The sequence below is a fragment of the Lepeophtheirus salmonis genome, chromosome 7, assembly GCF_016086655.4.
Source record: "Lepeophtheirus salmonis chromosome 7, UVic_Lsal_1.4, whole genome shotgun sequence".
Classification (NCBI taxonomy): Eukaryota; Metazoa; Arthropoda; class Copepoda; order Siphonostomatoida; family Caligidae; genus Lepeophtheirus; species Lepeophtheirus salmonis.
In genome coordinates this window covers 30,962,933-30,978,564 of record NC_052137.2, presented here as the reverse complement: position 1 = coordinate 30,978,564, position 15,632 = coordinate 30,962,933, and the positions used below count along the sequence as shown (strand labels likewise).

At 32.0% G+C, this 15,632-nt stretch overlaps 1 protein-coding gene across 2 annotated transcripts in view; it reads left to right on the top strand.

Annotated features, from left to right (window-relative positions):
• The first annotated feature begins 8,450 nt into the window (after positions 1-8,450).
• The window catches only part of LOC121122237 (BTB/POZ domain-containing protein 3), a 529,811-nt gene continuing 522,629 nt past the window's right edge, over positions 8,451-15,632 (top strand). The window contains exon 1 of one of the 2 annotated variants that reach the window (XM_040717226.2): positions 8,451-8,599. The gene's annotated coding sequence lies outside the window, so the exon portion shown is untranslated. The remainder of the gene's footprint in view (positions 8,600-15,632) is intronic. The other variant, XM_071890025.1, reaches the window with a different exon arrangement.

The window sequence follows — 15,632 nt, the reverse complement described above, 5'->3', positions numbered from 1 at the left end:
GATTTTTCTGATAAAATATATAAATTATATCGATATTTTATATTGATTAAAGTATTTGTATCATTTTAATTTATATTTACGAGTGCTAAAATATTAATGATGTATTTATTATAATCATTCAACTGTTTATCAGGTAATTAAATAGATTTATTTTTGAGGTTTCTTTTTTATTCAGTTCATTTACCCTGTTATAAAAAGGAAGTTCAATAATGGAGGGTTAAATTCTGTTTTAACACTAATTTTCTAAAGCAAGAATATTTTCCAAGAAGGCTGAAAAAAATATTTGCTGTCAAACTTACACTTTACCCCAAAAATTTCCATTATTTAAAAAAATTAATATCTAATTATTTCTTACTCTTAAATTTATTAACAAACACACACTCGCTCGTCTCCCAATACCGATACTGATCCATTGTGATGTAAATCCTATTAATTTTTTAACTGAATCACTTTTTGGAATTGGTAATATAAATATGATTGACTTATCATTTACCAGCCATTGATTTATGCATTTCATAGTCAGCTCTGTTGTTTTTTGATTTTGAAACAAATATTATCCTGCAACAAAAGTGTTGCTTAAAATACCACTTGAACTGATATAAAACTACAACTACGATAAATACTATAGCTTTATAATTGTACATAATTCATTTGATTTGACTAATAAAAAATTATCATCAGAAATCATGTTTGAGTCAAAATTACCTGTCACATTTGAATGTATTTGAATCTAGTAGGAAAGTGAGTTCACTGCTCAGAAATTATATAATTCATACAACTGCTTAGGAAAATAAAATTTATTCTTTAGATTATCAATTCAAAAAAAAAAAAATAAAAAATGGACCCACTTAAAAATACAAACAATTTACGTCACTATGCATTGTATAGCCAGACTTCCCTTAAAATTGATCTGGCGGAGCTTATTTTTTTCAAATTTCTTTTTTTTAGTGTAAAAATTATAATTTTTATTCCGTTGCAGGATTTGGTCAAGTCGCCCCCCAATGCAGACGCCCCTTTAACGTGACGTCTTTTTTCGTCCTTAAAAATAATCGACTTTACTTATAAAAAACGAACATTTCATAAATTTATGGAAAAGTCCACTGTACGCATTGGACATGATGTAAATAGAGGACATGCCTGGAGAAATGAAAGCAGTAGGCAAAAGGTGTAGTCAAGGGGGGTTGGCAATGGGATTTTAAGGCGGACAAAAGTGTTTAAAAAGAGTTTAAAAGAACTCAAAAGACTCATTCAAAACTAATTCAAAATAGTGTTGCAACGGAAATTATGAATTTCTTTCATTCTGGTGTCAAAAGTGGCCTCTCCACCCTCACAAGGCTATTTCCACTCACTTTTTTGATAGCTCTCTCAATAGTCTAATATGGAACCTCGAGATTTGTTGTATGAGCCCTCATGGACTTGAGGAGATTGGCTTGAGCTGTTTTCCTTAATTTCTCCAGGTCTTGTTTGGCATTTTCGAGAGAGTCCTTCTTTCTCTACAAAGTTTTGGACTTGCTCTTGTGGTCCTGGAGATACCCAAATGCTTGGACTGCGTGAATGGAAATTCATTGATCATATTCAACTTTCATTTTCTCGACTTGTACGTAACCTAGAAAGCTCAATTTTGTCTTATTTTGTAACTAATTGTTTATGCTTTAATATATCAAAATATAAATTAATTTTAATTACTCAAACTTCATTAATTATTGAATTAGTATGTGCTAAGATTTCAATGGAATACAAAATATACTTTATATATACTATGTATAAATGCATATAATAATTTTAAACGTCAGCTAAAGTAAATAAATTAATTGGTTAAGAGTTTATTACAAAATAAAAGTCAATCAGAGTTGAATACCATTTCTCTAGTAGAATTGCCAAATTAAAATATGTGAAAAACAATCAAAAGTGACCTCATATTACAGTCAAGTTGTCGGCTGATACTGTTTCTCAATCATTTGGCGTATCTTGTTGCCTCTATGTATTTCTTTATGTATGGGATATGTAATATTATTATAGATTTGATTTAAAGGAGGTATTTTTGACTTGAGGTTTAAAGACCTTGGAAATAATTGACTTTGCCACACCTTTCATAATCAGATTTACACAAATAACAATTCCCATCTTTACATAATGTGGTTCAATTATGTAAGTATGTACATTACTTAGCTGTCGCCAGAGATATTTAGCTTAACAAATACCACAATGAACACAATATTATATTTACCCTGATTAAGAATGTTGTTTAAAGGGCTTTTAAGATCAAAGAGCAATAAATTGATTGCAACCAACAAATGATTAATCACGGCCCCTTTTTGTGTGCTTGCAACATTTCAAATGCAGTCATTAATACAAAACAGTAGATTCCTACAACACAATCGGAGTTGTTGCATAATACATTTTTATACAGGTTTCAATATCATCCGGACACTTTTAAGAATATTATTTTAACAAATAAGTTAATAACTATATAAATATTAATTTTATACAATTTTTATAAATATAATAAGTTAAAATACATAGGGATTACTTTTCAAAAACTTGCCCCTTTTCACTAATATATTTCTACATTATTTTACTAAAACATTACCAGAACACCTTTATGTTCAACTCAGATATTTTGCCCAAATACTCTTCCAGAAAAGACTTGTGGCATTTAGGTGGCAGGCCATACATACCTCTTTCTTAATGACACTCTACACATAGTAGTCAAGGGATTCAGGTTTGGTGATGACCGAGGCCAAAGTTCATTGAACCAAAATCTCTCTGACCCTAAGCCCCATCTTTGTCGATTCCCAATTCCCAACCCCATATGTACTATTGATAATCTATATGTTGAGAATTACTCCAAATGGGATGTGTATTTCAGGCTGTCTTTAGCTTCCCATATATCAAAAAGTTGAGACCACATCCACTGTATGCTGTATATTTATATGGGCCAGCATAATTACCCGGAAAATATTTTCAAGGAAGTTTAAGTAATTTTAGATTACATTTTAAGACAAAATTTATCAAGTATAAAATTTAAATTGAATAATGAGGTGTTGTACCGTTGTCAATATGATCACCTTCAGCATTGGTAACCAATTGTAAACGGTACATAAAGGTTTGGAACCCCTTCCCCCTGCTGGCATTTATTACATCTTTCTTGTTGAAGTGGGACATGTTCCTCTTTGCAAAAAAGCTTAAACGATCTCAAGGAGCTATGGAGATGTTAGCTTACCTTCATTTTTAGCTCTGACCTGACCATAACTAGAAAACTGTTGGAAGAGCACTCAACTGCTTTGATAACGACGCGCAACGGGTTGTTGAGGGGATGCATGAAAGTTTTGGGAACATGAAAAGGCGCTGAGTCTTGAATCAATATGAATATTGTATCTGGAGGTTATGTGGCTTACATACATGTCTTCAAAAAATTCTCTTGAAAGTCCAAGTAGACGGAGGCGATCAACCTGAGACCGTTGTTAAAAATGTGAGGGAGCATGACATCCCCATCACTGGTGATCAAACTTATCACAATTATCTTGGACAAGAACTTGGTCTTCATCACAGGAGGAACATTTGCCAGCCAGCAGTCATTCTTTGGGCTGTAGGTAGTATCCTAGGTGAAGTTTGACTAATCACTGAATGGTTTTATGATACCAAGGTTTGATTTACAAATTTGGTAGAGTTGCTTCCTTTTTGCCACTTGATATACTTCATATTGGTGGTAAGAAGGTAATACCTACCCTCAATTGAAGGATTTCAAGCAAAGGTTGTAATTGATGGACCATTGCCACCGTTTCCCTAATGAAAAACCTCCTCCGAGCATGAAATGCCATTGAGATGGCAGGATTTGCTTTGACGGACCTCTTGAGTCTTGAGCCCAGTCAGTAAGTCGCCAGTCCTCTATTTGGCTTTGGGGGAACCACATGAGAAATGAGAAAGCCCTTTTCCCGCCTTCAGGTGTATGCAGACGTTAAAGACTTTTTATGATTCCCTTAGAGTCGTTGCCAGCCTCAAACAATTCTTGAATTACTATACGATTTTCCTCTTGTTAATTCATAGTCCAACTGAATAGATTATGTATAAAAACAAAAGTTTTTGACTATGGACAGTACTTTCAGGTGAAATGACAGATTAAAAAGATATGATGTGAGAAAGACGATAGGAAGTGGAGGAAATGTTTTGAAGAGAGATAAAACATTTCTCAAGTCCTTTTTTTTGTTTTGTTATTTCATAACTATGGAGCAAGTGAATCACGTAAGAGTTGCCGCTTTGCTCCATGCAGTTACACATTCAGAAACAAGTATTGAATGACAGTTCGATACTTGGTATCACCCATTTTACAAAAATACTTAGATCAACTCAAACAACTGATATATAACAACTGCGAGTCCAAAATGGGCGATATCTTTGTTAAGTAACTGTCAACAGATGCAAGAAAGAGGTGAATAACTTTTATGTGTCAGTGCTACCATCTTCATGTTGTACCCTCGTATGTAAAAACGGTTCCAGGATGTTTCGCCCCTTGGGAATTTTGCCCACGGAATTTTTCACCTAAGAACTTTCACTTTCATAAATACATATACATATTATGGCAAAAATATATCTGCTCGCCAATAATTTAAAGTTTAAAACGGGTGTCTCAGCACTTGCAGTCATTTTTAATGCATTTTTGAATACATTCTTGTGGATATCTTTGAAGCTAATTGAGATAACTTCTTCCCGTTCGAACGTGGGAAATTCGAGGAACATGGGATTCCATTACTTCCATCTAAATGGCAGGAGACTAAATGAATCTCATGTAGCGGAATCTTTAATGATTGATATTGAGAAAGCCCCGTTGAATTCATTTGGCAAAGTTGTCCATGTAAAAAAAAAAACATTTAACAAAGGACTTGGAGTAAAGGAAGACTCATTTTAAGCAAATTCTTTTGGTATAAAGTTCCACGAATTTTACAAGACTTGGACTTATAACATAAGCTTTCAGTTAAGTGACGGTAATTTTTTAATTATACTCAGTAAAGTTATCATAAAGTGCAATTTCAAAACGATGTTAATACTTATTCCCATCTTGGTAGTATGGGTATTCAAAGCTTAACGAGAAATATTTGGAATGGAAGAAGTCTACGTTGAAAACAATAATAATAAGAGTAGAAATCAATATTGGACAAAAACCATGGGCGTTGTTGATGTTTTAGGGATACTCTTTGACAACAGACCTCAACCAAAAAATGTAGATAAACAAAATAAAGTCCTTTAGGACAAATAAGGATGTAAAATAGATTAATCTAAATTCCCCCTAACTTCAATTTGAATTAATTATGTACATAAACTATATTTATTTTGAAAATGTGGATTTTTTAACTATGGGTGACATTAAGAAAATCTATGTACATATCAAGACACACAAAATATTCCTCGCCTATAAAACTTAATGAAGAATGGACATCGTCAAATACTAAATATAATAAATTAATTTTCTCACGGAATAAATGTCTTAAAAGACACAAAATTCAAATGTATAATATAATAATTAACTCAAATTAATTATCAAATGGAGTTGATCTGTCACATCCAAAAATGTTATATGTATATAATGGAATAATTTTTTTTAATTAAAGAATTTGTAAAAGAAATCTCTTGACGTTTCATTGTGTTCCTGAATTTGTCTTTTGAAAAGCCTTTTAAATTAATTTTTAGGAATAAAATATAAGTAAATCATGTCACTAGTCTGAATATAGAGCATTCAAAAGAATATTACATTCATAGGGGTTCATAAAATATGATCCTAACACGTGCGATTATTTTTTTCTAGTTGGCAATCTGAAGAGTATTTTTTTTATTTTACAAAGCTGTTGCCATTGTTCTTTCAGAAAGAACATCGGATTATATATCAAGTCATAAATAGCTCGCGTGCTTATAAATGACAGCAAGTAACACTGATTATAAGTCCTGGTTAAATTCAGAGTCGAATAGAAGATTGACATTGGAGTATAGCTATCAATATCCTTGATAGAGTGGGGTTTGTGTTGATTTCTATTCTCTCAGATACAATCGTATCTGATTGTAGCTAATCTAATAAAACTTCAAGACAGCTAAGTGGCTCTCCACCAAAAAATTCTTCAAATCGTCAGAGTTATCATGTCTTTTTGTATTTTTTTTTATTTTCACATACTTTCAGGTCATATTTTATACAACTGGGTTGTAAAGCATTTACAGAGTGATATCCTCAGTGATGAAAATCCAGTGTAGAATGGGAAAGTTAAAAAAAGAAACTACAAATAAGTAGGGTAACCCTGAACATTTGAAAGATGTTTTGGAGGACAGAAAGAATAAGGCTCATATGACGTTTCATTAGATCATCTACAATCAGCTATGGCAAGGGAGGAATGAGAAAAGGATATAAACAAGTACATTTACTTGAATTATTCCACTGTCGATCCCCAATTATACTCTGAGTACAGCAAGGCCTTACAATTATAATTAATAAATCCTCAGGGATATGCTCCATCTTTTATAAGCACACACGAATGTTTAATCAGGTTTGAAATATAATTAATCTATTCAAGAACGGATGTTCAATGCTCAGGAATTAAATAATAATGACAACTGCTAAGTAAAAAAATAAATAATCATACTTCATACTACCAATTAAAAAAAAAACCGGGCCAGCTAAAAAAAAATACATCAGATTTTCACAACTGGCTATCGTAGTATTTGATCCGTGATGTATAAAATATGTCCTGCAAGTATTTAATAATAATATAAACCGAAAATGAACATAGTAACTCAGACAATTTGAAGAGTGTTTGAGAGGAAAACAAGTTAGCTGTCATAGCGGCTTATTAAATTTGCTGCAAGTGGCTTTGAGATGAAGAAAATAAACACAATTTTCACTCCCTATCAGGTAAGGGGATAGGGAGGAATGCCACAAATGCCGATCTTCAATTCCCTGATGAGATATCAGTGTAGGACATTGTTGGGATTAATTAGGGATACAGTGGTGGACTTAGTTAACTCACTCCTTCCTATTTAGTCCTGCTCTTTCTGAGTTTCCTGAATTTCCGAATCCACTCTACCTCTCTGGTCAATCTCATCATCACTTCTTTATTGCGGGTCACTTTTTCAATTATTTGTACTTTCATATAATGTATCTGGTGGGCACGGATGAAACGTAGTCCTGTATTTAATTCTCCTCTCTTGATGTAATCTACATGTTCTCTCACTCTATCTTTTAATCTTCTTCACACTTGGGCTTTGAGTAAATACTGCAATATATTACTCCAGTTGTCTCCCAATCAACCAAATGATTAATATGTACAACAGCTTTTGATTGAGTAGAACTGACTTCTTTGTTAATATCCAGAAATGGGCAGCAATTACAGTTGTCATTTTTACACTTTTTCAAAAGATGTGGTAATAAAAATTAATTGTTTAGAAAAGTAAAAATGGTTGTTGCGTGTGCTCCTTTTCTTTGTTGTTGATTATTTAATAGGTCCAAGTTGTATTAACTTCTCCCTCTGCTCTGGAGTAAGCATGTTCCCTTTCTTTGGTGTATATTGTTTTAAAAATACATCATTAAAAAAGTATATATTTTTAATTAAGGATAATCATAATATTTTCCGTGCACTAATGTTTTTTTAAATGTGGAAGGTTCTCCCATTTAAAGGAGTAATTTATTTTCTACGAAATCCCCCCCCTCCCCCGGTCCCAAAAAATAAATAATAAAACAGGCATTTGATATTAACAAGGATCTTAATTCAGTAATGCCATATGTTATAAATGAATAAAGACCCTTGTTAATATCATTTTCCCATTATATGATTTTGGAGGGGATTAGAAAAAGAATCACTTCTAAACATGTGATCACAGATAGTATTTTTATTTTTTAAATGTACTTTCATTTTCCTTTTTTAAAAATAAATTTTGCTTCTCCTCCTGCGGATTTTTTCCTTACAAAAATGTCATCTCTATTTATGAGCACTTCTTTAGTGATTACTTTATTCGTAGATGTTCTCTACTAATGAAAAAATAATAAATGAGAGTCTTCAAAACTTATAAATGAGAGTCTTCAAAACTTATAAATGAGAGTCTTCAAAACTTATAAATTCAGGCTACTAAACACGAACAATATTCACACGCTAAAAATGCTTAGGATTTACAATCCAATGGATACGTCACACTGCTCTTCCTTATTGGCTCTCTCTTTCTCTTCCCACTTATAACTGTACTTATAAGCCAATGACAAGTTATTACTATTCCTCCCTCCACAAATATAAAAAGCAAACTTTTTATATATTAGAAAAGCACCTATACACGTAAACAGACAGACATTACTCACATACATAATATAAACACTCATAATAAGTGAGCGCATGTTTTTGATATATGCGAGGAATTATGACTTTTTTTCCATGTATAGTATATGTATGTTTTTATAATAAAGACGCCTGAGTAAGTCTGTCAGTTTCTTTTTACGCTATATCCTTTCACGGTGTTGCTCTGACCTGTGACTTATTTATTGAGTATTTACATTGTTCAATGTGATAATAGTGTATTTACATTTGTGTTTCCTCTTCACTTTTGGTCCAAATCTTATTTCTTCAAGTTACTGGTAAGGGATTTAAATATTCATTTCAAATTCTAATACAAATGCTATTGAATGAATAAAAATACTAAAACGAATTATTATATATTTAAAAAAAAAGGAAAAAAAATATTGACATATTTATCTCAAAAAAATTTCCTTTCCTCATTCACATTTGATGAACTCTCTCAGAAAAGAATACTCCTTTTTTGGTATCTATTTCTCAATTTATCAGCCATGATATATTTATGGTTTAATGGTATTTCACTACTTATAGTTTTTTTTTAATTGCGCATTTTTTTTACTTACAACTATGTATATGTTTAAAAAAAAAATGCAAAACAGGTTCTTTTTCATCATCCCTTTTCTTCCCGTCTCATGTGGGCCTAAAAGAATGTATTTTTTTAATAATGCACTTTTAAAGGATATTATGTTTGACGACTCTAGGATATTAAAAAAAATTGAATGACAATGATAGATATTCATAAAGTAATTGATTCAACCATTTTAATTCAACTCTTCAACTATAAGATAATCAAAACTATAGAATGTACTTTAATCTTAACAATAGTATCTAATCCTTATTGTGGTATATAAATATATGAATTGGCTTTATGTAACAATAAAAAAAACACGAAAATTAGCATGGTAACCCTGACAACTAGAAGAAGGTTTCGGAGGAGTGTAGCATAGTTGTCATGCCGTTTCATTTATTAGATTAGGTGCAAGGAGCAATGCATTAATGGGGATAATCATGAGTCCCACTCCGTATCAAGCAAGGACATAGGAAAGCATATTTTTGATTTTTAACTATCAATTCTACTCCGAATTCAAAACAGACTTCTACTTATCACTCTCCAACAATTCTTCAGGGCTATTTGCCATAATTTATGAGCAAATGTACTTCGAATCACTTTAAGCTAAAATTTTATCTCCTCAAGAATGAAAAAAAAAAGATAGCACCTTTCGAAATTGAAAAAAAGACCACTGCTCAGGTTACCAACAACAGCAAAACTCGCACGCTCGTAAATATGTAAGATTTACATCTCTACACATAAGTCTTCGCAGTGAAAAAAGGTTGGGAAGCAATGGTTCAAGCCGAAATTTCTGTTAGGAAAAGTTTTATTAGAGTTTTATAGAATATTATCTGCTGGTATGATAAAAAAAGAAACTGAAAAACAACATGGTAGTACTGACAATTTGAACAATGTTTTAGAGGAGAGCAACTTAGCTCTCATGATGTTTAATTCAATTAGATCTGAGAAAGGAAATGTACACAAATCCTATTCTGTGTCTAGAAAAGACATTTATGGAATTACTCTTATTTCAATCTTCAATTCTACTCTGAGTCCACCGAGAACTTACACTTACAACACCCCGAACCAATCATCAATCTTACTCCATCATTTATGATCACACACAGGGGTGGTCCTAGGATGCTTCTTTTGGGGAGGGAAGATAAGTTTTTTTTCTTCAAATTTTCCTAAATGACTTTTTAATTTTTCTGACTCTGATGTGACATAATTTAAAAAAAACAAAACAAAAGAACATTGGACCTTTCCATTTCCCCAAAAATAAAAAGTATCTTATGACAAATAATGTGGATGTAAGTGTGTAGAAGTACAAGTCAAAAGTAGACTTATATATCTGCAGAAACAACTGTCTGGACGGTTCAGGATAGTACTTTTTTTTTTTTAGATAAGTGAAAGATACTCGTAGTAGTGGGGATCAAAAAAATTCTGGTTGACAATCTGAAGAGTATTTTAAGGCCCTTAAGAAAAATAAAATTTACTTTGTACTTTTAAGAATTAGATAAAAATATTATTTTGTTAGAAAATAGTCAATAAATTTAATATTAACAAAGTCTATGACAAAAATAATATTGTCTAAAAAAACTGTCATTTGAGCGAAATTATTTGTCAAAACAGCCTTCTATTTTTGGGAAATTAAAAGGTCCATTGTTTTTTTAAAAAATTATGTCACATCAGAGTTGGAAAAATTAAATGTCAGTTCGAAAATTTAAAGAAAATAAAATTCTCTCTCAAGAAGAAGCATACTAGTCCCATCCCTATGTATGATCATAAATGATGAATAAAAAGCACATATTACAAAAACCTATTTATTACTTGTTAAAAAGTAAATAAAAACAGTAAATGTTTAAGAAAATCAAGTTGAAATATGAAAGTTCAAATTGATTTCTCCAACAACACAAAGAAATATGACTATTGAATTTGAAAATGCTAGATGATTGTTTGCTTAGATCAGAGGTGTGTTAAAATTTGGAGATGTACGATATTGGAACATTTGAAGAAACTCCAAAACAAATTATAAATATAGTAACAAAATTATATTACAAAATTACAATAAATTAAAAACCTCTAAAATCAACTTTCTGAAAAATGTGGGTTGTAAAAAAAAGGAAATAAAAAATAGACTGATTACACACGAGATATAGTGTGGACTGTTTTTTTACTCTTTAACAAGCTTTCGTCAATTATCATTAACAAATTATTGATAATTTACCCTTTGGAAGTGCTTCAAAATTGGAATTAAATTAATAAAAAAAATAGATCGTCACAACAAAATAATTATAACTTGATAGATTTTATTCATTAGGACCCATATCGGGGCCCATATATTCCCAAATAAAATAAAGGCTAAATATTGTTAACATTGTTGAGCATCCAAACTCATCCTACAATTTCGAGTGCATAGCCAATAGTTTACTCAAATATCTCCATTAAATATTAGGCTGTATGTGTAAATGAACTAAAAAATATATTGGTATTTTCTCTTTTTCTTGATTTTGTTTCAGATTGTTTTTATGTCGATACACTACAGATGTACAAACACTCATTATTCTCTAATCATGACTATTATTATTCCAATACGCACGATATTTAAAAAAAACATATGTACATTCGAAATATATGGAGCATTTAGGCATTGCAAAAATTATTATTATAAGGTGTGACTAATCAACGAATAAAAAATAAAAAAAATCGTAAAAAATCCATCCATTTTTTACATGAGAGTCAACTCCTTTAGTTACATTGAAGAAACATACATAAGGCTCAAAAATACCGAAAGTAAAAGAAGTTACAGGGAAAGCAATAAAAAATTATTTTTAAAAGAAGTAAAAAGACCTGTCAAATATTATGTATGTGTTGACAGACACTTGAAATTCTAAGCATAAATACTAAATAGTCATCGAAATTTGTCAAAGTTGTGGATAATTTATGTAAGTTTGTACATAATTACTAGGGTCTCCCTAACGTGATCCAGTTTTCTTGGAGTGTTATTCCTATGGGAAATATTTATTTTTCTGAGAAATTCCAAATATTAGTATTCTTCAGGAAAGAACATCTATTATTGATTAATTATGTGAGTATGCTCATGAAAAATGGAAAGTCGTAATGACATCCTAGTGGATCAGAATTTCTATAACAGTAATTCATTTTCTCCCACCACAATGATAAAATAGCTAGATGATCATAGCAAGGGTGTTAATTTAGTAGTGTCATATGCATCACCCCCCTTCTTCTTACACTCTACCAAATGTCAACCGCTATCCCGGTAGTTGCATAAATTCGCAGACTAATTTTTAAACGCTTATATCTAGAGATTCCGTGACTGGAAATAAAAAATTCCACTACAAGTAACCCGCTAAATCTTTTGGTTTTGTTTTTGTTTTTCTTACTCGCATCAAACAAAGTCGTTTACGTTGAATGACGAGGCCAAACGTCATATGGTTGCCACTCTCCTCCACGCCGGTAGGTCTGTCAAGGAGATAATCAAAGACACCGGACTATCCAAGATTACTGTGTTGAAGGTACAGAAGCTTGTCAAGGAGGGAAAATATCTGAAAGACCTGCCCATACCTCTGGAATGACTCAGGATTGGCTCGCTGCCAACATGCCATTTTGGAACAAAAACATTTGGTCACCTCAATCACCTGATTTGAATCCCCTTGACTACAGTGTGTGGTGGCAAATTGAGAAAAAGGTATGGGCTACCCGCCACCCGAATTTGTACTCATTGAAGGCCAGCGTCAATGAGCAATGGACAGCCATGGAAGACCATTACATCATCAATGTGTGCAAGACCTTCCACGGGCGCTTGGAGGGTGTCATAGCAGCTGATGGCGGTTATAATCAGTAATGATGTTAAATTTTATTACAGAATAAATTTTCTATTATATAATTATCAAAAAAAAAAATACGTCATAGGAATTTTATTACACATTTAATTATTTGCCACAAATAGTCCGCGTATTTATGCAACTACTGGTATATGGCTATGACTAGTTTAAATTGAAATTTTTCTTCATAAAATATCAAAAAGAATACTTAAATTTCACAATAATTGTTATTTTCTAACGGAATCCTGCTCAAACTCATTTTCCCGGGAGAGAATAAATCCTTGTAGGTATGTACTTTAAGAAAAAAAACAATCATCACAATACTCAGTAATTCTCAAGCTCCTAACAAATGTTTACGTTTGTTATTACGTTCATCACAGGTATATTTTATGTTTGTATTTATATGCATGACCTGATTAAATGACTTTCAAACTAATATGCCGGTTATTATACTACAAGTTTCCTTTTACAATCTACATAGTACATATTCCCAACATAATATTTATCGTTGTTTTAAAAGTATACAGTCTGAATTAGTGATGTTACGTGTCTAAATCTCTTCGTAAACAATCAAAATGAGAAACGTGATTGATCCTCTAACTCTTACTTTCTGGAAAAAAACAAACGCTTCCTTAATGACCCCCCAATTTTTTTTTCTTTTTTTCTGTGGTAATGCTCTGCCAAATTAATAAAACTTACAAACTTCAGTTATATAATTGTCAGTTTGACGTACATTCTATGTTCCATGTTTCTCAAAAAAAAAAAAAAAAAAGAAAAAAAAGGAGAAAGGCCTAATACCAATGGAGGATTCATTTGTCAACACATGCTTTTCCTTTGGATTAAGATGGTACGTTCTGGATTTTCTGTACCTCAATCAAAATGAAAATAACCTTAATAACCCAAAATTTCTGTTTTTGTGGTCTACAGTAGGGAAGATCAAAATCCAAGATAAAAAGGGCCATTTTTTTAGTACTATCATTTGAGGACCACATGACCACACACTTCAAATAACTTGATATGAAAGACGCTACAAATTATTCTCAATAAGAATACATAATATATGTATGTTAATTTTACCAATATACAACTAATCTCCGAATATAAATGCATTTTTACATGTCCTTAATAAGGAACAAAGACAAAACATCCTCTTGATAGTACCTGTAAACTGGCATATGAGGACCTTGATATCCAGTCATCCATTTTTATCATTCTTCACGGGGATAATAATGTTCTAAAAACATGTACTATGTATATTTTTTGCGAATTGTTGATGTGTATACTTAGAGAGTGTGGAGTCAAAACTTGGAGTAACATTAAATAATTACTTAATCCCCTTTATTTAATTATGGGGGTTCATTACAGAACCAAACGACAGTTGACACACGTTTTGTTTTATCCTATGTCTGCAAGCGTAAAAATATAGGCTGTAGACAGTGTTTATATCTCCATCTGAACTGCCTACAACATTAAGAAGTCCATTATAGCCCGATAAAGCCAATAACTTTTGCAGCAACAATATCACAGATTTCTGATATGCCTCCAAATTGCCTGAATCCCTTGAACTTTGCAGTTTAATGTGTCTGGGAGAACTATGTCTGCCACATCTCTAATCCAAATTTGGATTCGTATGAGCTGCGATCATGACAGAGTGGTACACTATGGACATAGCCTTCATTATCAAGAGCTGACAATCTGTTTATAGGCTAGATTAGGTTGTTATTACATGTGATGGAGGACATGTGGTATAAAAAGTATAGCTAAATATAATACTTACACATATTACAAATTTGTTATAAGTTTTTTTTTTTTTTTTTTTGATTCCATAAAAATCACGCCAAACAGACCTTTTTAAGTTAGTCAAAATTGTGAATTCATGGAGGTGGAATAGTTAGCCTCGCAGTATTACTCAAGTTTACTCAACACCCTGGAAGTGGTCTCTACGAACACAACTTTGTACAAATATTGAACATGTTGTCTTTGTTTTGCCACTTATAGCTTTGGTTTTCTGTAACGTTCCTAACTAGCTAACGCAAAAATATTCAGTTTATTTTATTGTCTACTCTAGATTTTTCTTCAATTTTTCTACAAATAAATGTTCTGACATGATAGCTTGAGATTATCATTGTACCTTTTTAAGCTGTATATAATTACTAACAATTATTGAATAGTAATTTGCTCAGTACGTTTTGGTCATTGATTTTTTTTTCTCTCGCTCAGCTTCTTAGTATTCAATTGTAAATGTTGCAGGGTTTGATAGCAAACTGTTAATTTTTTCATTACTATAGGAAGGCTAAATGATTATTTTTTGTCATTCTGGTTCAGCCATCCTTTGAAGCATAAAAAAACTATACTACACATTTTGTCATCATGCTAGAGCAACAAGCCAAAATGCAGAGCATCGCAGATCTCTTAGATCTGTGTTCGGGGAATAGGGGTAAATTAACAGAAGTGCGGTAATTTAGAAAATTTCGTGGTAATGGGATTAGATGTCATGTCATACCAAAAAGTGCATCCCTAGTGTTAAATGAAATAAACAAATAAACATCATGCCACTAGTTTGGTGTAAACTAATTTCACTATAAATTCTTTTGGGGTAACGCTATAAAAAGTTAGAAGACTCCTGCCCTAGATACTGAAGTGAATGCGGCGAGGATTATGGACAGAACGAAATGCTCCAAGAGGCTGGTTTCAAGGATGCCAAGATGAAGAATGATGGAGAAGATATCTCTAGGAAAGAATGAAGTGAAGGCCACAATTTAAAGAGAGATTTGGAGTTTTGTTGGATCGGAGAAAAATATCATGGAGTACCCTATCAAATCGATGAATTGCCTCCCCAACGACTTGCTAGGATCATCAGGTGAGCTATGAAGGGCGGCATGAGATTCTCTTCCTACACGAAGACTCTGCACCAACTTC